At 40.7% G+C, this 15825-nt stretch overlaps 1 long non-coding RNA gene across 1 annotated transcript in view; it reads right to left on the reverse strand.

The window, feature by feature from the left end:
- The window catches only part of LOC116697865 (uncharacterized), a 19265-nt gene extending 18655 nt beyond the window's left edge, over positions 1 to 610 (reverse strand). Inside the window, exon 1 of the long non-coding RNA XR_004334066.1 lies at positions 600 to 610. This is a non-coding gene — a long non-coding RNA (uncharacterized LOC116697865). The remainder of the gene's footprint in view (positions 1 to 599) is intronic.
- Positions 611 to 15825: the final 15215 nt, after the last annotated feature.

Consider the following 15825-nt stretch of genomic DNA (forward strand, 5'->3'; position numbering starts at 1 on the left):
GCAGACTCTCAACTAAGGTACAGCTGCCCAAGTACAAACTGTGTGAATGAGCCAATCGCTGATCTGGACGCGATCAGTGGCCAGGCTGTAGACACGTCATTATTTTGTTACAAACAAATTTGAATACTGTAAACCTCTTTATTAGATATATACATATATACTGTCACAAAGGGAAGTTTTGCCGAAATTGTTGTTCTGCATTAGGGAAGTTGACAACAGTTGCTTCAACTAACAGTGTTTCATTACTTATCTGTTCAAACTGTTTTCTATTAGTTGTTTGGGCAAAACTGACCTTTTGACATTTTATACATTAACCTAAAATGTTTTATTTTTTACATTTCACACATAAGATTCAGTTTACTGTGCAACTAAAGAAACCACAAAATATTTGCCTTAATGTTGGCTCGTTTCCTATAAGTCAGAATTATTGATACATTTTTTAACAAATCCTTCAGTATCAATCCCTTAATATTTGCAGCTGTTATTCCATGTTAAACGTGTGTACATGCATTCAAATGTTACTGCATTGTAATGTTACTGTAGTACAATTGCCTCAAAATGTTACCGCACCACTGCTGTGTTGGTGAATAAAGGAATACAAAAAAATAGGTTCTGTTTTCCAACTTAGTTTGTGTGGAACCATATGAAAAACTTGAATTATGTAAAAGTAAATAGTAAAACTTGTATTGGATGAAAACAAAAAAACAACAACTTAAATGTATTATTTCATGACTACAAAGAAGATATAGGCTAAAAGGACACATGCAAAATATGTAGCATGTACATTTATTTTTTTGGTTCATATGACATACCTCACTTTATTAGGTTAAGCTTAATATATCTTGTTAATCTAAAGTTTAAAAAATAATTAGTTGAATTAACAATCATTGTGCTACTGTAAGATACGTTAATTAAATGAAATGAACTTAATATTTTTGGTTTCAACTAACTTAATCAAAATACGTGGAACGCGTTGACATAATACATTTAATTAAAGTCGATGTTTCAATTTATTGAGTGCACCGAGAGTGCATCGCTATAACTCAAGTGTGTTAATCTATAATCGCACATGCAGGTGTTCATTTTGTTCCGCCTCCCTATTTGTCCCCCGCTCAATTCAACAACATAAAATATTGTGTTTGGCAGAGATAAACCCAGCAGGGAATTATTAAACTTTGTAGTCACAGCCATGCCCCCATTTTTTAATCCCTCCTGTGTGGTTTTTCCCTTTATATTCTAGTGAAGAGCATCTCAATATTTCAAGTGAAGAGCTTGAATGAGAGCAGAGAGAAGCCTGGCCTTTATTCAGACGCAGGTTGGAATTGTCTCCGAAAGTTGGCGCCCGTATTCCTCACCTGCAACACAAAGCTGCAGTAACTCTCAGAACAAAAAGCCGACCCCCTCCCCTCTCACATTTGTGGCACTGAGAGTGATACAGTGGCAATAAAATCACCAGGGGGCCTCAGATGTTCCTCTACAACCACTACAAATAAGTGAGTGCTGGTTCCATGTTAGTGTTCCAGGTTTAGTATTTGTCTTACGTTTTTGTCAGCCCACTGAAGTGTTACACAGATTAGTTGGAGTCGTGAATACAGCTGAGCACTGATCTCAATCTAGTATTCAAGAAGAAAAACAATCACCTCGTGTGTGCTGTTGCCATGGCATTCATAGTCTTGCAGACATTTGCTTTACTTTGTTTATTTGCCCTCATAATGACCCTGATGCTACATCTCTAACCACCCCCAGAAAGATTACTTCAAGTCTTATTTTTGAAAGAACTAAAGATTGGAAACAAAGGCTGGTTTAATACATTGCCAAGTACATTCGTATTACCTACATTTTCCCATGGCTTTATAATGTGGCGCAAAGCAATGTGGGGTCACATTATAGGATGTTATTATGTCAATAGTGTATATAGTTTGAAAAGTGAAGCCATTGCTGAAGTGCCATAAACCTGCCTTCTATCCCATTGCCAACAGGGGGCAACTCCACTGGCCCAATTGCATAGAAGTCTATGGGGAAATGAGCCTACTTCTCACTTGATTGATTACTTCAATAAACATTTTTAATGAATGTATTGTCTCAGTCGCTACTGTCAAGTCTTCATCAATACAGCATGATGTTTATTTCGTAAATGGAGGTCCCATTTATTTTAAAATAGAAGATAAAGCAGGGGATGCTAAAAGGCAGTGATTCCCAAACTGGTAAATTTACAGCAGACACCAAACAACATAACTACCAAAACACAGGCAAGAAAATATATAGTGGTAATTGCAATTTAATCTAAGGAGCTGACTGCCAATCTCCCTGTCAAATTGCAATGTTTCAGTGACTATCTCTTTTAATAGTAGCTCTTGCTAGCTGTTCCATTTTTCACATGACATTTCATATTATTGTCCGGTTAAGCAGCCTACCTTGTAGCCTGTTTGTACCTAATACAACTACCACAAACTATAAGGGCTGGACACAATAGTTTTCATAAAACCTGAATTTGGAAATAGATTCTTTGACCTTCATTGTTTTTACCGAGAGAGAAATTGTTTGGTAAAGAACACAGTTCAAACATAATTGTAATGTGTGTTTGTGTATTAGGACCGGCACAAACAGTACACGCTCACTATCTGTGGCCGTTTCATGAGTTCCCTTTTGTTTACAGGTTAATAGCTACAGTATTTAGTCTACATTCTTGACGTTTCACTTCTAGGATGTGCTCCATTGCCGACGGCTATTCCAGGGCTGCCAACTCTCACGCATTGGCCGTGAGACACACGCATTTGACTGGTTTCACACGCGCACACGCCACACCCCCGATTTCTCACGCTGAAGTGTCAGCCCGGTCGGTCAAATTTCTGAAAGATGAGTTTATCTATGTTTTTACCTGTTGAGCCACTTGTGATCGACTAGTTGTGCTTTCAGAGACTGTGGGGGGGGGGCCTCTGAGTCTGTCAGACGGTCTGAATGAGATCCATCATATCAGCGGAGCAATGACATGCACAGCTTACTATATTACACCATATAGCCTACTATATTATACTATATATAGCTACTATATTACAACTCTCCAAATCTCGGACAACAGAGATGGGAGGAGTTATATTTTGAATGGGCACAAAGTTGTAAATCTGAAATCTGGTGAAACACATCTGAGCTATACTATATTTTATATATATATATATATATAATATATATATATATATATATATATAATACAATACTGCAACGTTGGGCCACTATTGTGCATCTCTAACCTCTGTGCATCTCTAAATGTAACTGTAAATAATTAATTTGATGTTTTTTAAAATGAACAAATAGTCTTTATTTTCACAAAAAAGTAAAAACATTAAGTGGGGTACAGAGGATGAGGGCCAAACATTACTGAACATTGGCACAAAGGTAAAAGGAATAGAACTTATGTAACTCAGTGGTTCTCATTTTTTAGAATTTCAGTGGTCTAGTTGATCCCTCAACATTAATTTAACTTTGGGTCCCTGGTCCCTACACCAGGGACTCCTGGAGCTGTTCACCACAGACCCAAATCTTCTCAGCTGTTGCTGACATACGCTACTGTCTCTTCATGTGGTTCAATATGTTTGGCACATTGTGTGGGTCAGTTCTTATATAAGAAGAAGTTAATAATGTAAATGCTGAATGCCCTAATACCTGTTGATACTACAACAATGCAAAGGCTCTTAACCATACAGTTTTGCACATATCATGTAAGACTTGATTTCTCCATTTTTTTTGCAAAAAAACTCTCCAGAAAGTGCCATTTAATGGTTTATTTTTAAAAAACATTTTCCTGGGGGAGCATACCCCCAGACCCCCCTAGGGAGAGCACCATCCCCCCACATATAACAAATCCCAATTTAAACCCTGAAGTATAATGATGCTGAAAGACCCAAAGAAATTGCTTTGTACGCGGCAAAATATGGGTTGGCCCCCCCAAATCTCACTCCAAGGTTTTTGGAAAAGTTGGCAGCCCTGCTATTCTTCCGGATATCACTCATTAAGCCTTTGGCTTTGTTTGTGTTGGAGTTCTAACCTGCAGTGGATTTCTGAGGACTATGGTTACCTGGTCCTCAGATCTCTGCAGGGTAAATCCATGCGTTGGGACCACACTGGTCCAAGCATGCACATCTGGTATAAGTCAACGCTTCATGGCTAAGTTGCGGCGCTTCTGCGTAGCAGTGTGTTTCTGCTGTAGGGTGTCCTATATTTCAAACCCGGAGCAGGGGGTCCATCAAAATATTGTGTAGTTTTTTTTTCTTCAAAGTTAATGTCTCCTCCCATAGACAGAAAGCATGACATCCAGATATTATAAGCAATGATAAATCATCCTATTTGGGGTTGTGACGTGTTTTATTTGTCCTTAGATAGCCATCATAGATACAGATTCACATGTGCGACGAACAATGTGCACACACATGATATTATATATGAACTTATGAATTTTTCAATACTATTTTAATAGCATAGTATTGTGTGCAGCATAAAAAGTATGCAAAGGCGTTTAGGACACCTTTACGGTTTGTAGCCCGGGTCATCTGTTGCTTCCATTGACCTGCACCCTCTCACAATTTGGTATTCTTATATAACCAACTTTTGTCTTTTTTGTCCTTTTTCATTTTTTTTGTCCCCGTTTTCCAAACATGTTGGTCACTTTTTTTTCCTTATTTTATCAGGTTGTTTTCCTGCGCGTTTTTTTGGGTGTATGTATTTTGTTTTTTTTTTTTTGCAATTTTTCAAGTTTTTCTTTCTGACATTTGACACTTTTTCAATGTTCTTCCTAAGCCCATATATATATAGGTTTTTTTTTGAATGCGATAAAACTGAATAAACGCCCAATTCAATGAAAGTAGTGAACTGGTCATTTATATCCTCCCTTGTGAAGAGCGTTGATTGAAACATCCACGTTGTTTTTGACACTTTGTCATATAAAACCCACTGATTCTTGATTTTTGAACATGACCATTTTGAAAGTGGGTCAAATTTGCACCCGAGGGACCCAGAGGGTAGACAATATTAGGGTGTCCCTGATTGTCTCTCGTTCAGCTAGGGGTCCCCTGCTATGCCTGATTTTGAAACTTTGAAAAATATTGGGAGGCGTTTTGTGTACGTGTACCATTTAAATTAGCCTTGTACTGCATGTACGTCTCAATGTTTGGCATGTAGACTTTAGGAACGTTCTATAAATGAGGTGAGAAATTGACTGACATTGCCATGCACAATCAGCCTAACAAGTGGTGTACGACAAGTGGAGTTATTAAAGCAGCGATATTATCTTGGCGCTGTCAGGTGAAACACATGTTTAGAACGCCAGGAAGAAAAACTCCGACCATCATTTTGCCGCCTGACATTTAGCTGTGCCAATTAACTCAACATATTACAGTACAGCTCTGAAATGAATTTGCTTTCTATCAAGCGCTCCGACGCCCATATTGCCGGGTGCGGAGATAAGTAACTGGTCACTGGGAATGTTTGCCGATAAAACTGAGCATAACAGCTGGAGAGCAGGTTGAAGGTGGGCGTACTGGCTGCCTGGCACGCCGCAGACCCGACCTTTATTTGACTCATTCATATGGTTCCCCTCATATGTGTTTTTATGCAAATCGTGTTTGTCTCGACATACGGATGTTTTGGGACAGTGCTGTGGATGGGTCAAACACAGACTTTCACCCACGAAAGAGGGGTTTGGGGTGTCCCGACGTGTGTCCTCAACTGTCCTTAACCTAACAGCGGTCAAAGGGACGCCGAATAGCCCCGAACCAATATCGTGTTATATGAACGCTATGGAGACCTTTAGCATCAACAACAACGACAAAGGCCGTGGACCAAGATCCGTACTATCCGACTGTGGGGTGGCAATGGGTTTTGGCTTTCTGCCAACTAGAGTAGGCCCCTTGGTTACCATCTGCCCACAAGTCTTTCATCTGATTTGTATCCCTCTTGCACTTTGTTTTCTGTTTCAGTGTGAACATTGCCTCACTCTGCTTTTGATTCTTTCCCATCTGACCCTTTTTTTTTTCTTCTTATGACAGCTTTTTATTTTTTCTCACTGAGACATCTTACTCAGCCTTGATTGATCATTTTTTTCGCCCAGTTCTTTTTGAAGAACAGTGATCCTAGCAAGTTCTCAGTTGCTTTGGTCCACATTTGAACTCTTTTGCAATAAGCGTACATCATCCAGCAGTCCTCTGCGTGTGTGTGTGTTGTGTAATACTGACAAATGATTGGATGTAGAGAGAAAAAGATGTTTATGGCCCTTTTTATAACTATGTGTCGAAACGTCCGGTGCATTATTAACAAAGTGGCACTGTATATCCCCGTGGGAGATCATGGTAAAGCACATGGTCTATGCCTGAAACCACTTGGTTGGGTATAGCCATCAATAACAGCAACAATCTGTTTCTGTGGGAGTCACCTGTCAGCAGGAAGTGCACATCTTAGAGAAGCCTCTGCTTTGGTTTAGCAAGACTGCAGCTGTGTTACAACTCCCTCTATCACGGAACTGTGTACTATACCTAATATTCAACCCAACTAACGTACATTGTCAGTCATAGAGACAGTATATATTGCATGTTCAATCCATAGAAGTGTGAATGTCCATAGACAATTCAATCTACATTCAAATTAAAGCTTTGGTGCAAACCTTTTTGATTTAAGAATGTCCGTTACATCCAAGCCATCACACAAATGAGTTGCCACCAAGTGTAATTAAGACTATCAGCTCCACACACCTCCTTTGTTGTTATCTAGCGGTTGCAACGATCACGTACGGCTTGGATTGTGTGGATGCATGCTACCGTGTTTGGTTGTCAGTGCTTAGAATTCCGAGTGGGACGATAGAAACTACTACGCACTATAGCTTTAACCACCTGCTGTGTGCACTAATATCTTAATTAAATACTGTCACAAGGGTTCATGCACAGTCATGTGATGTTATTTTTGTAGAGAATAAATAGCACAAAAATATGTGATGACCCTTACCATTGCTGTAATGACAACCATAGCATAAAAATAACCGAAACGAGAAAGACCACAATTAAAATTATTTTCTAAGTGTTTGTAGTGACATGGGAACCTAAATCACAGTGACATAAGCACTTACATGACGAACGCAGGACGAATGCCAGATTGCAATACAGGATTATTAAGGATAAAGGATGACTCCCCTGGTTCAGTTCTCCCTGGTGTTGTGTTTAGTCACGAAATAACTCAACTACCATTCGAACGGGATGAATATGAAATGTGGATTTTTACCATCACCCTGGGAGAAATTAAGCATGCAGACCGCCATGCATTGCAAGAAGGTCGGTTTGTAAAATAGGAAAATAAGTTGTGTAAGTAAGGAATATTTTAAGCCTACATAGCTACTCAGATGGGCAAGTGACTCCCTGTCATAAATATGTTGATGTTTCTGTTGATCCCTTAATGATATCCACAGCACTGATGAAAGGCCTCCCTGGACAATAAGAAATCACAGCTTTCATCCTGTAATCAGAAAAGTTGTAACCCATCCCACACCATCTCTCATTAAAACGGCCGTAATGTTCGTTCTGTCTAACAACAAAAGTGACTCTCAAATACCTGGCTAATGACTGATGATAGAATCATGTGAGCAAATAGAATATCCTCTTCAATATACCGCGGTGGAAAGGGGTTTCCTCAGGAGGGTGGGGGGGCTGGCGTCTCCTTAGTAGATAGGTCGTCTCTCCGTAGAGGACTCGAGTAAGCCGTCTGCATCCTTCACTCCAAAGAGTCAGTTGAGGAGGTGTTGGGCATCATCAGTAAGGATTCCTCCTGGGGGGGCTCCTGGGAGGTGGTCCATGCGCTCCGTCCGCTGGAGGAGGCCTCAGTGAAGACCCTAGGTACTAGGTAGGAGGACTCACAGTCTCCACCTGGCCTGGGACGCCTCAGATCCCCCATTCGGAGCTGGTTAATGTGCTTCGGAAAGGTGAAGTTTGGGGTCCCCTTCTGGTAGCTGCTGCCCCAAGACCCACATACCGAGTATATGCAGTATAAGTATGTTAGTTTATAATACCACAATTACATACCCTGGTTTTTTGGTAAATACCGATGATTTTGTCTGCAAGGGTGTCCATTAAGTTACGGCTTAATGTCCCAAAGATTTCTATTTCGTCATGTATAATTACTGTACAATTTATTTCTTTGTGTTTGCTTTCGGCTTTGTCCACAGTGCTACGCAGATTCCACCAGATGCGTGTATTTACCTATTTTCTACGCGTTCTGTCCAATCGAGTTTTCCTCTGCAGTTTTTTGCCTCGGCTCGCGCGCGAGCTAGCACACCGCCCGCCTATCCTGATTGGTTTAAGAAAGTGCCTTAAAAAAAACAAGCAAACCATCCTGTTACAGCAACCTGCTCGGCCTCATCTCCTCATGCAAACAATGTTAAATAAACCTGCAGATCGCACAACAACTAAACAAAAGTGATGTGCACGACCAGAGGAGCGTTCCCATATGGGGTTTCACCATTGGGGTGTGGCGCTTTGGATATCTCCAATTTTGTCGCAAATTTCGAACACGTTGATTTTCTTGCTTCACTTTGTGCTTTTCCTCCGCACCAGTTAGGTGCAAAATGCTTTTGTATGTACAGGTTTGTCTAATATTGATATTTTGTTGGGGATGGACAGGATTTGCAACTGAATAACTTCATTATATATTAACACCACACGTGACACCATGTACTCTACCTGGTATTTTTAAATGCAGTGTCCTACCTAGTTGCTATAAAACTGCTACAGCATTTTGAGTACCTTAAAGCCCCATTACTTGTTCATTGCTGAGGAACCATTTTGGAGACACTTTTTATTTGGGAGTACACAAAAGGTCTCAAATGACGCACCGGGCAACCCAACCCACACCCACACCCTACGGGCACTTATAGAGGTGCATCCCATCATTTATTGGCACTACTCATTACTGATTCCTGGATCTCTTGATTTCCGTGGTGAATATTTGTTAGGCGTGGGTAAAATAGCAATTCCTCAAGGAGGGTGAAACCAGCCTGACACCGGTGTGATTGCCATGACACCTTCGCTTCTCAAGAAAAATGAAATTACCTACCGCGACATCCAGAGAATAAGAGTCCCTATCCCGTTTCCACAGACACACCAGACCCCTTGTCTCTCACGATCACTCCTCTTCATCATCACAGCCCATAACATAGAGAAGAGCCATGAAAAATGCATTAGAACATTGAAACTAAAATGCAGCAACGGAGGCGGCCCTGATTTCCACCCTGGAAACCCAAGTCCTGTGCCAACCATACTTATATTCATGATGTTGAACCTGGGATGTGCAAGTCCAGTGACCCTGTTACCCCTGCTTGTGTGTGTGTGTTGTTTGTGTTGTGTGGTGTGTGTGTGTGTGTGTGTTTGTTGTGTGTGTGTGTGTGTGTACATTCTATGCTGCACTCTTTTGTTTTTTTTTGCTCCTTTTTATCACTTTTCCAATTATTCATAGCCTTAGACCTGCGTAGAGTGTCAGTGAACACACATATTAATACTGCAAAGACAAAACTGTGGCGAAAACTGAAGAAAGTTCATGATGCATTATTGGGAGTATTAACATTAAGGGTAATTTCAGTACTTTTAAACCTTGGACCATATTTTTTTATGGTCTTTTTTTTGTTAAGATTTGAGTGGAATACATTATGTGTTTTTATACATAGATGACTTTTAATCCCCCACGACAATGTAAACCATGTTACATGTTCAGTTTTGCCCACTGACACACAGATTATTATTGTGTCTAACACACATCACGATGATTACTTACTACATTACTGAACAGTCTACCAAACCTCGTCATGACCTCCAATATCCCAATTGCAATACTGAATATTTGTTCATCCAAAATAAATACTAACAATGTGATAAAAAAACTGTCTCTTTGTCATGATGTGTTTTTATGACATGCTTGGCTGCGATATCAGGCTTTATTGGGGGAGTCAGACAGTTTAAATGTGACTATCCCTTATGCTCTCATATAGAGTCAATGGTAACACGGTAGTGTGAATGTTCAGTGCTCCCTCTCATTTGCTCTCCAGGCAGGTACCGTGCGCACTGTTATAAGAAAATAAATCTTCTCTTAGGTTCAGTCAGGTACTGAATGATTTGATTTCAGGGGCATGAAATATTGCATTTCAACCTGCCTGAACACGGCCTCCACGTTCAATGTTATTCACCTCCTTTGCATCTGGGAAAGCAGCTGCGCAACCCAGCACAGAGCGCTTCAACACCAAAGACTAGTCAGCCATAGAGTGCAGGGCAAGGCAACGCGCAGGAGTGATTTCCCTCGCTCTTCTCCTCTCTCTCTCTCTCTCCTTCCTCGCTCTCTCTCTTTCTCTAGCTTTTAATGACTGTTGACAAAGCAGCCCTGGTGTGTTTGGAGAAGGGGGATCGGAGCAGGCCACGGCAATTGTCTGCTATGCACAGTAATGATAGGTTTAAAAAACACGGCCAGACTGTTGAGAGGAACTTCAATGTGCAAAATGAATCGCATTCTTTATGAGCTGGAATAGGTTTTCATTTCATTCAACTGCAGCTGTAAGCCAGTAAGGGAACCTCCAATTTTACAACACTGTGCACTACAGATATTCGACATCTGACTCAGATCATTTCTTGGTTAGTATTTCATTCAAATCTTTGTAAGGTCGAGGAACATGCTGCATGTGGCCATTTTTATTTTCCACATAATTGCTCTGCTGATTAAAAAGCCTTTTAATAGATCATATTGGGGTGACATTAAACTCATTGACCTAGTGTTTATGCCAAAGTGAAGGGCCTCTAGGCCGTGCTTTGTGATAAATGTTGCTTGAATGATCACTAAGATGGATAAAATCTCAATATAAATACTGCCACTGCCACATACCATAATGACATATGTTATCTTCCCAGGTACGCACATGGAAGATCTCAGAAGCCAGCATGTGTCCCTTCCTGATTAGTAGGTGTGTTGTCATTTCCAACAATCATGAAGCCTGGCGTCTGTAGAGGGATGCCTGAAGTTATTAAGCCTACCTGTGTGTAGCTGGTGAACTTTGCAATCTTGTTTCACTTTAACACTTCACCACCTGACTTTCCTTTACCTTCATCCAATTAAGAAATAATGTAGCACTAAATTAAGATAGAATCCCATAGAGAACAAACACCATGGGGTTCCCTGCAGGTCCGAAGTCGCCTATACACTGTGGGCCTGTTGTTCTAGTATTTCGTTAATCACGTATTGTCTGGGAATTTTCACACATGCACAATACCTCAATTTACATGAATTGTAATCAGGGTTTGGAATTATAAAGGCTCTTCCCCATCAAACATCAGTAAATTCTGCTTAGGGTCACGGATTCAAACTGGTATGTCCTATGTTTTTCAGGGTACAATAACAGACCCCAATTTAAAACAGTACCCACGCTCTGAAAGTAAACAAGAATCATCAGAAATGTTTTTTTGATGAAATGCCATTCTGTGAATGACACTGTTTCTAGAACGGGCTAGCTTACGTAGAACATCAAGTGCAACACAGGAGGGCATTGGCCACAATTAAGAAGGTAAACCAATGGGTAAAATATGTAAAAAAAAACAGTGGTAAGCACTTTAAAATTCCACCACATAATCAATGGTAATGGGAGAATGTAAAAATATGAAATAAAGGAGTAATATTGGTGATAACATGAATTACTAAGGTAACAACGGTAAAAATCACAATAAGAGATTTAATCATGGTGTAATAAGGTGATAGAGGCAACAGATGTATCCTGTATTTGTAATTTGTATACACTGCAATTACAAGGTATAGTACCTGAATGGTTCGACATAACCTTGTACATTGGGTGTTGATAGTATAAGAATATTAATATTGTACTACAGATAATACTGAAATCCATCCCCCCTTTACGTTCCAACATAGTTCCTTAGTTTTAGGAATACTTTACAATAGCGTTAAATACTTGTGACTTCTTTACCTGAAACATGTCTGTGTGTTTCTTTGTAATAACCATGCAAAAGTTTGCCTGTTTCTATTAAATTACATTGTAAGGTCAATAACAGAGCGTTAAATAACAAGATAAACAAATATACGTAAAAAAAGAACACATTTGTAAATGCATGATGGATAAAACTGATTAACACAGACACTGGTATATCATTTAACCCACGCACCCCTTTCTCCTTCTCTTCTTCTCTTCATAGTTGTCAGACTCGTCTACCACCCTATGACTGGGCTCGGTCCTCCATGCACCATTCTTAGTTCGCTGTTCTGGTTTAGATTGCTGCCTCCTCTCTTTCCTCTGTGGCATCGCCTGTCCCGAAATGCTTTATATTAGTTTAGATCTGAAGTGACTATTCGCCCAGCGCCTTATGTCTCTCCCTTTAGCATTTCCTGTGGATTATGGTGCACCTAATCACGTACGCACTTCGCAGCTGTCCGCTGTGGTCCTGCTGCTGCCGCACCCTGCTACACCATGACGCTACTCAACTACTACTTTAATCTATTATCTTTATTGTGAACGTTATTCGACTATTTATCACACCCTCAAACGGAACCATCAAGACACCCACCCACGACCAGGAGCCTGTTTCCTCGCTCCAGTTTCTCCCTAAAAGTAATTTTTCCTCCCACTGTCAAACTAAATGCTCTCTTGTGGGACGACCTACTGATGATGTGCTTTAGAGTTACTGTTATGATTTGAAAACCTAATGAAATTGAAGTTGAATATCTACGGATCTTAAAGAGCACCACTCTTCACAAGTTAATTTTTTTATAATTATTGGTCACGGCATCGTCGCAATCAGCCACAAGTGAGGGTCAAATCAGCACAACAAACAGAAACCAGTCGATTGCGAAACCAGACAGCTTTACAAGCCTGACATAAACCAATTACTTCTGGCTGTGCCCCCTAGGTGAGCAAGTCTTAACAATCACCTTATGCTGCTCAATATATGCAGCAAAAATATCTGGCATCCTGCAAAAGGAGAGTGTACCTACTAGGTGTCATTTTGCGAAAATAAAAGACTCTGTGTGAACTGGAAACTATTCACTTCCTTATTAGTCTGATTATCATGTGAGCGCTCACATTAGTTATGGTTCAGGGCACAAATCACCGGGCTCGTTCGTATGCTTCGCGTTAGTGGTGGAACACTGTGCAACGGCTTTGAGATTTCAGTTTTGTGCTCTATTTGTCCGACCCTTTGTTTCTCAATGAGAACCAATGGAACATGTTGCTGCACATAGCATTTAAAAAATGGGACTTATGTGCATTGACCTAATGTTCATCAGAATACCACAACACAGCTATCAACGTGCTAATATTGAAGATTATTTGGCTGTGTCCGCAGGTGATCCAATCAGCAAGACGTTGTCGGTAAACCCGGTGGTAAAAAACAACCCTTGGCACACAACCTGGTGTTCAACACCCCCCTGTTGGGTTGGCTAGCAAAATGTGGTTCTATGATTTGTTCGTAGACAGCCCCCGCCGTTATATGCAGCGCCACTATCATTACATAGCCCGGGGACCCATCCACATTCACCCCGCAGCCAGCTAGCACCATCCACTATTCATTACGGGACACAATCCCAGTCAGCCCCCAGCCAGCTTCAGCCCATCCACTAATACAACGACAGCCCCGGGACCATCCAACGATCCAACCCCCAGCCAGCTAGCAGCCGTCACATATGCATATACAGGCCCCTGGGGACACATCCAGACAGTCAACCCCCACGACACACACAGCACAGCCATCCACTACATATACAAGCCCCGGGACCATCCACGTCAACCCCCAGCGCACTAGCACCGTCGCACGTATCTTACGACCCCGGGGACACCATCACAGTCAACCCCCAGCCAGCTACACCCATCCACTATCATTACAGCCCCGGGGACACATCCACCTCCAGTTCCCCCACCAGCTATGCCACCATCCCCTATCACGCTTATGAAAGCCCAATGAGATAACTGTTGTTGTGATTTGGCGCTATAAACTGTAAAAAATTGATTGAATCAAAGGTTTGTTCTGTTTCTTGTAGAATGAAACTGTTGAAAAGATGAGAGGACTCGTGCATCCTCAGGTGCTCTTTGCATCTAGCCTGAATGAAGACCCGACATGCTCTGAAAGAATCCTGTCTTGTCATGTTAATTAGCTTAGTTTCGTCCTGTATCAAACCGCAAATTTTGAATACCTAATCTTTGCGTTAATCTTTGTTATAGTTTGTCTTATTTTTTAGGGACTGGATAGTTAAAAATCACCATGGTTTTTTTACCTTTTGTACCCTTTGGCAGTGCAATCCCAACACAACACTGTCACTTCCGCATGCATTATTGGTGTGTAAATTGATATGTTTGGTCTTTTTTCTGACTGGCAGACAGGGGTCCATTTTTACTTTGCGGCCATGTGGGTGATACTGGGTGTACTGCTGGTGTACTATTGTCTCGCATGAGAAAATTGGTTAACACTGTAACAAAAACTGAACAGTATCTAGCTGCATGGCTGGCACATTGGAGTGATAGATAGATTTTGACTCCTGATAAAAAATGGCTTGAGTTGTGATATCATTAAGATTTTATTTAATCACATAGCCTGTTTAAGATGTGATGCCAATTACAATTAAATTATTTTATACGGAATCGGAATTGTCAAAAGTAGTTGTTTTTTGAACTTCTGGGGGAGCAATTTTCATATTGTTGTTCTCTTTCTCTTTCCTCTGTTAAGGCGCCGAGTGTAACGCTTGAGCCAACTCACCTTTAGCATCAGCAGGCATCGCTGTTAAGGGCGGTGTATTGCGCCCCACGTCTCCGCCTGTTTAAGAGGGAGTGAGGGTGTTTGAAGTACTGCATCCAACTTCTGCCGTGCATATGCACTCTCCTATGGGTGTAATTTGCACTGAACCTCAGTCATCGCAAGGAATGTTGGAAAGCCTTGTTTAAAGTCACTTCAGAACTCTTCCTCTCAAATGGTGCTTGCATTACTCTCACTAAGGTACCAGTCTGGCCCAAGTTACAACTGTGTGAATGAGCCATCGCTGCTCTGGTACGCGATCATGGCCAGGCTGTAAACCTTTTTTGTTAGACAACAAATTTGAATACTAGTAAACGGCTCTTGTAGTTCCATATAATTATAACTGTCAGCAAAGGGAATTTTGCCGCCATTGTTGTTCTCGCATAGGGAGGGGAAGTTACAATATTCTCAACTAACAGTGTTTTCTTACTATCTGTGCAAACTGTTTTTACTATTTAGTGTTTGGCAAAACTGACCTTTGGACATTTATAACATATAACCTAAAGTTTTTTATTTTTTAACATTTCACCATAAGATTCAGTTTACTTGGCACGACAAGAAACCACCAAATATTTGCCTTAATGTGGGCTGTTTCGCTATAAGTCGAAATTATTGATACCTTTTTAACAAATCCTTCATGCCAATCCCCTTAAGTATTTGCAGCTGTTATTCCATGTTAAACGTGGTACAGGCATTCAAATGTTACTGGCCATTGTCAGTTACTGTAGTACAATGTGCCTCAAATGTAGCCGCACCACTTGGCCCTGTGTTGTTGTGAATAAAGGAATACAAAAAAATAGTTTCTTTTTCTCCGGACTTAGTTTTTGTGTGAACTCATATGAAAAAACTTCTGAACTTATGTACAAGTAAGACTAGTAAAACTTTGTATTGGATGAAACCACAAACACAACTTAATGTCTTATTCATGACTACAAGAAGATATCGTCTAAAGGACACATGCAAAATAACTGTAGGCATGTACATTTATTTTTTTGGTTGCATAGGACATACATCCTCACTTTATTAGGTT

This window comes from Etheostoma spectabile, chromosome 11 (assembly GCF_008692095.1).
Source record: "Etheostoma spectabile isolate EspeVRDwgs_2016 chromosome 11, UIUC_Espe_1.0, whole genome shotgun sequence".
NCBI lineage: Eukaryota > Metazoa > Chordata > Actinopteri > Perciformes > Percidae > Etheostoma > Etheostoma spectabile.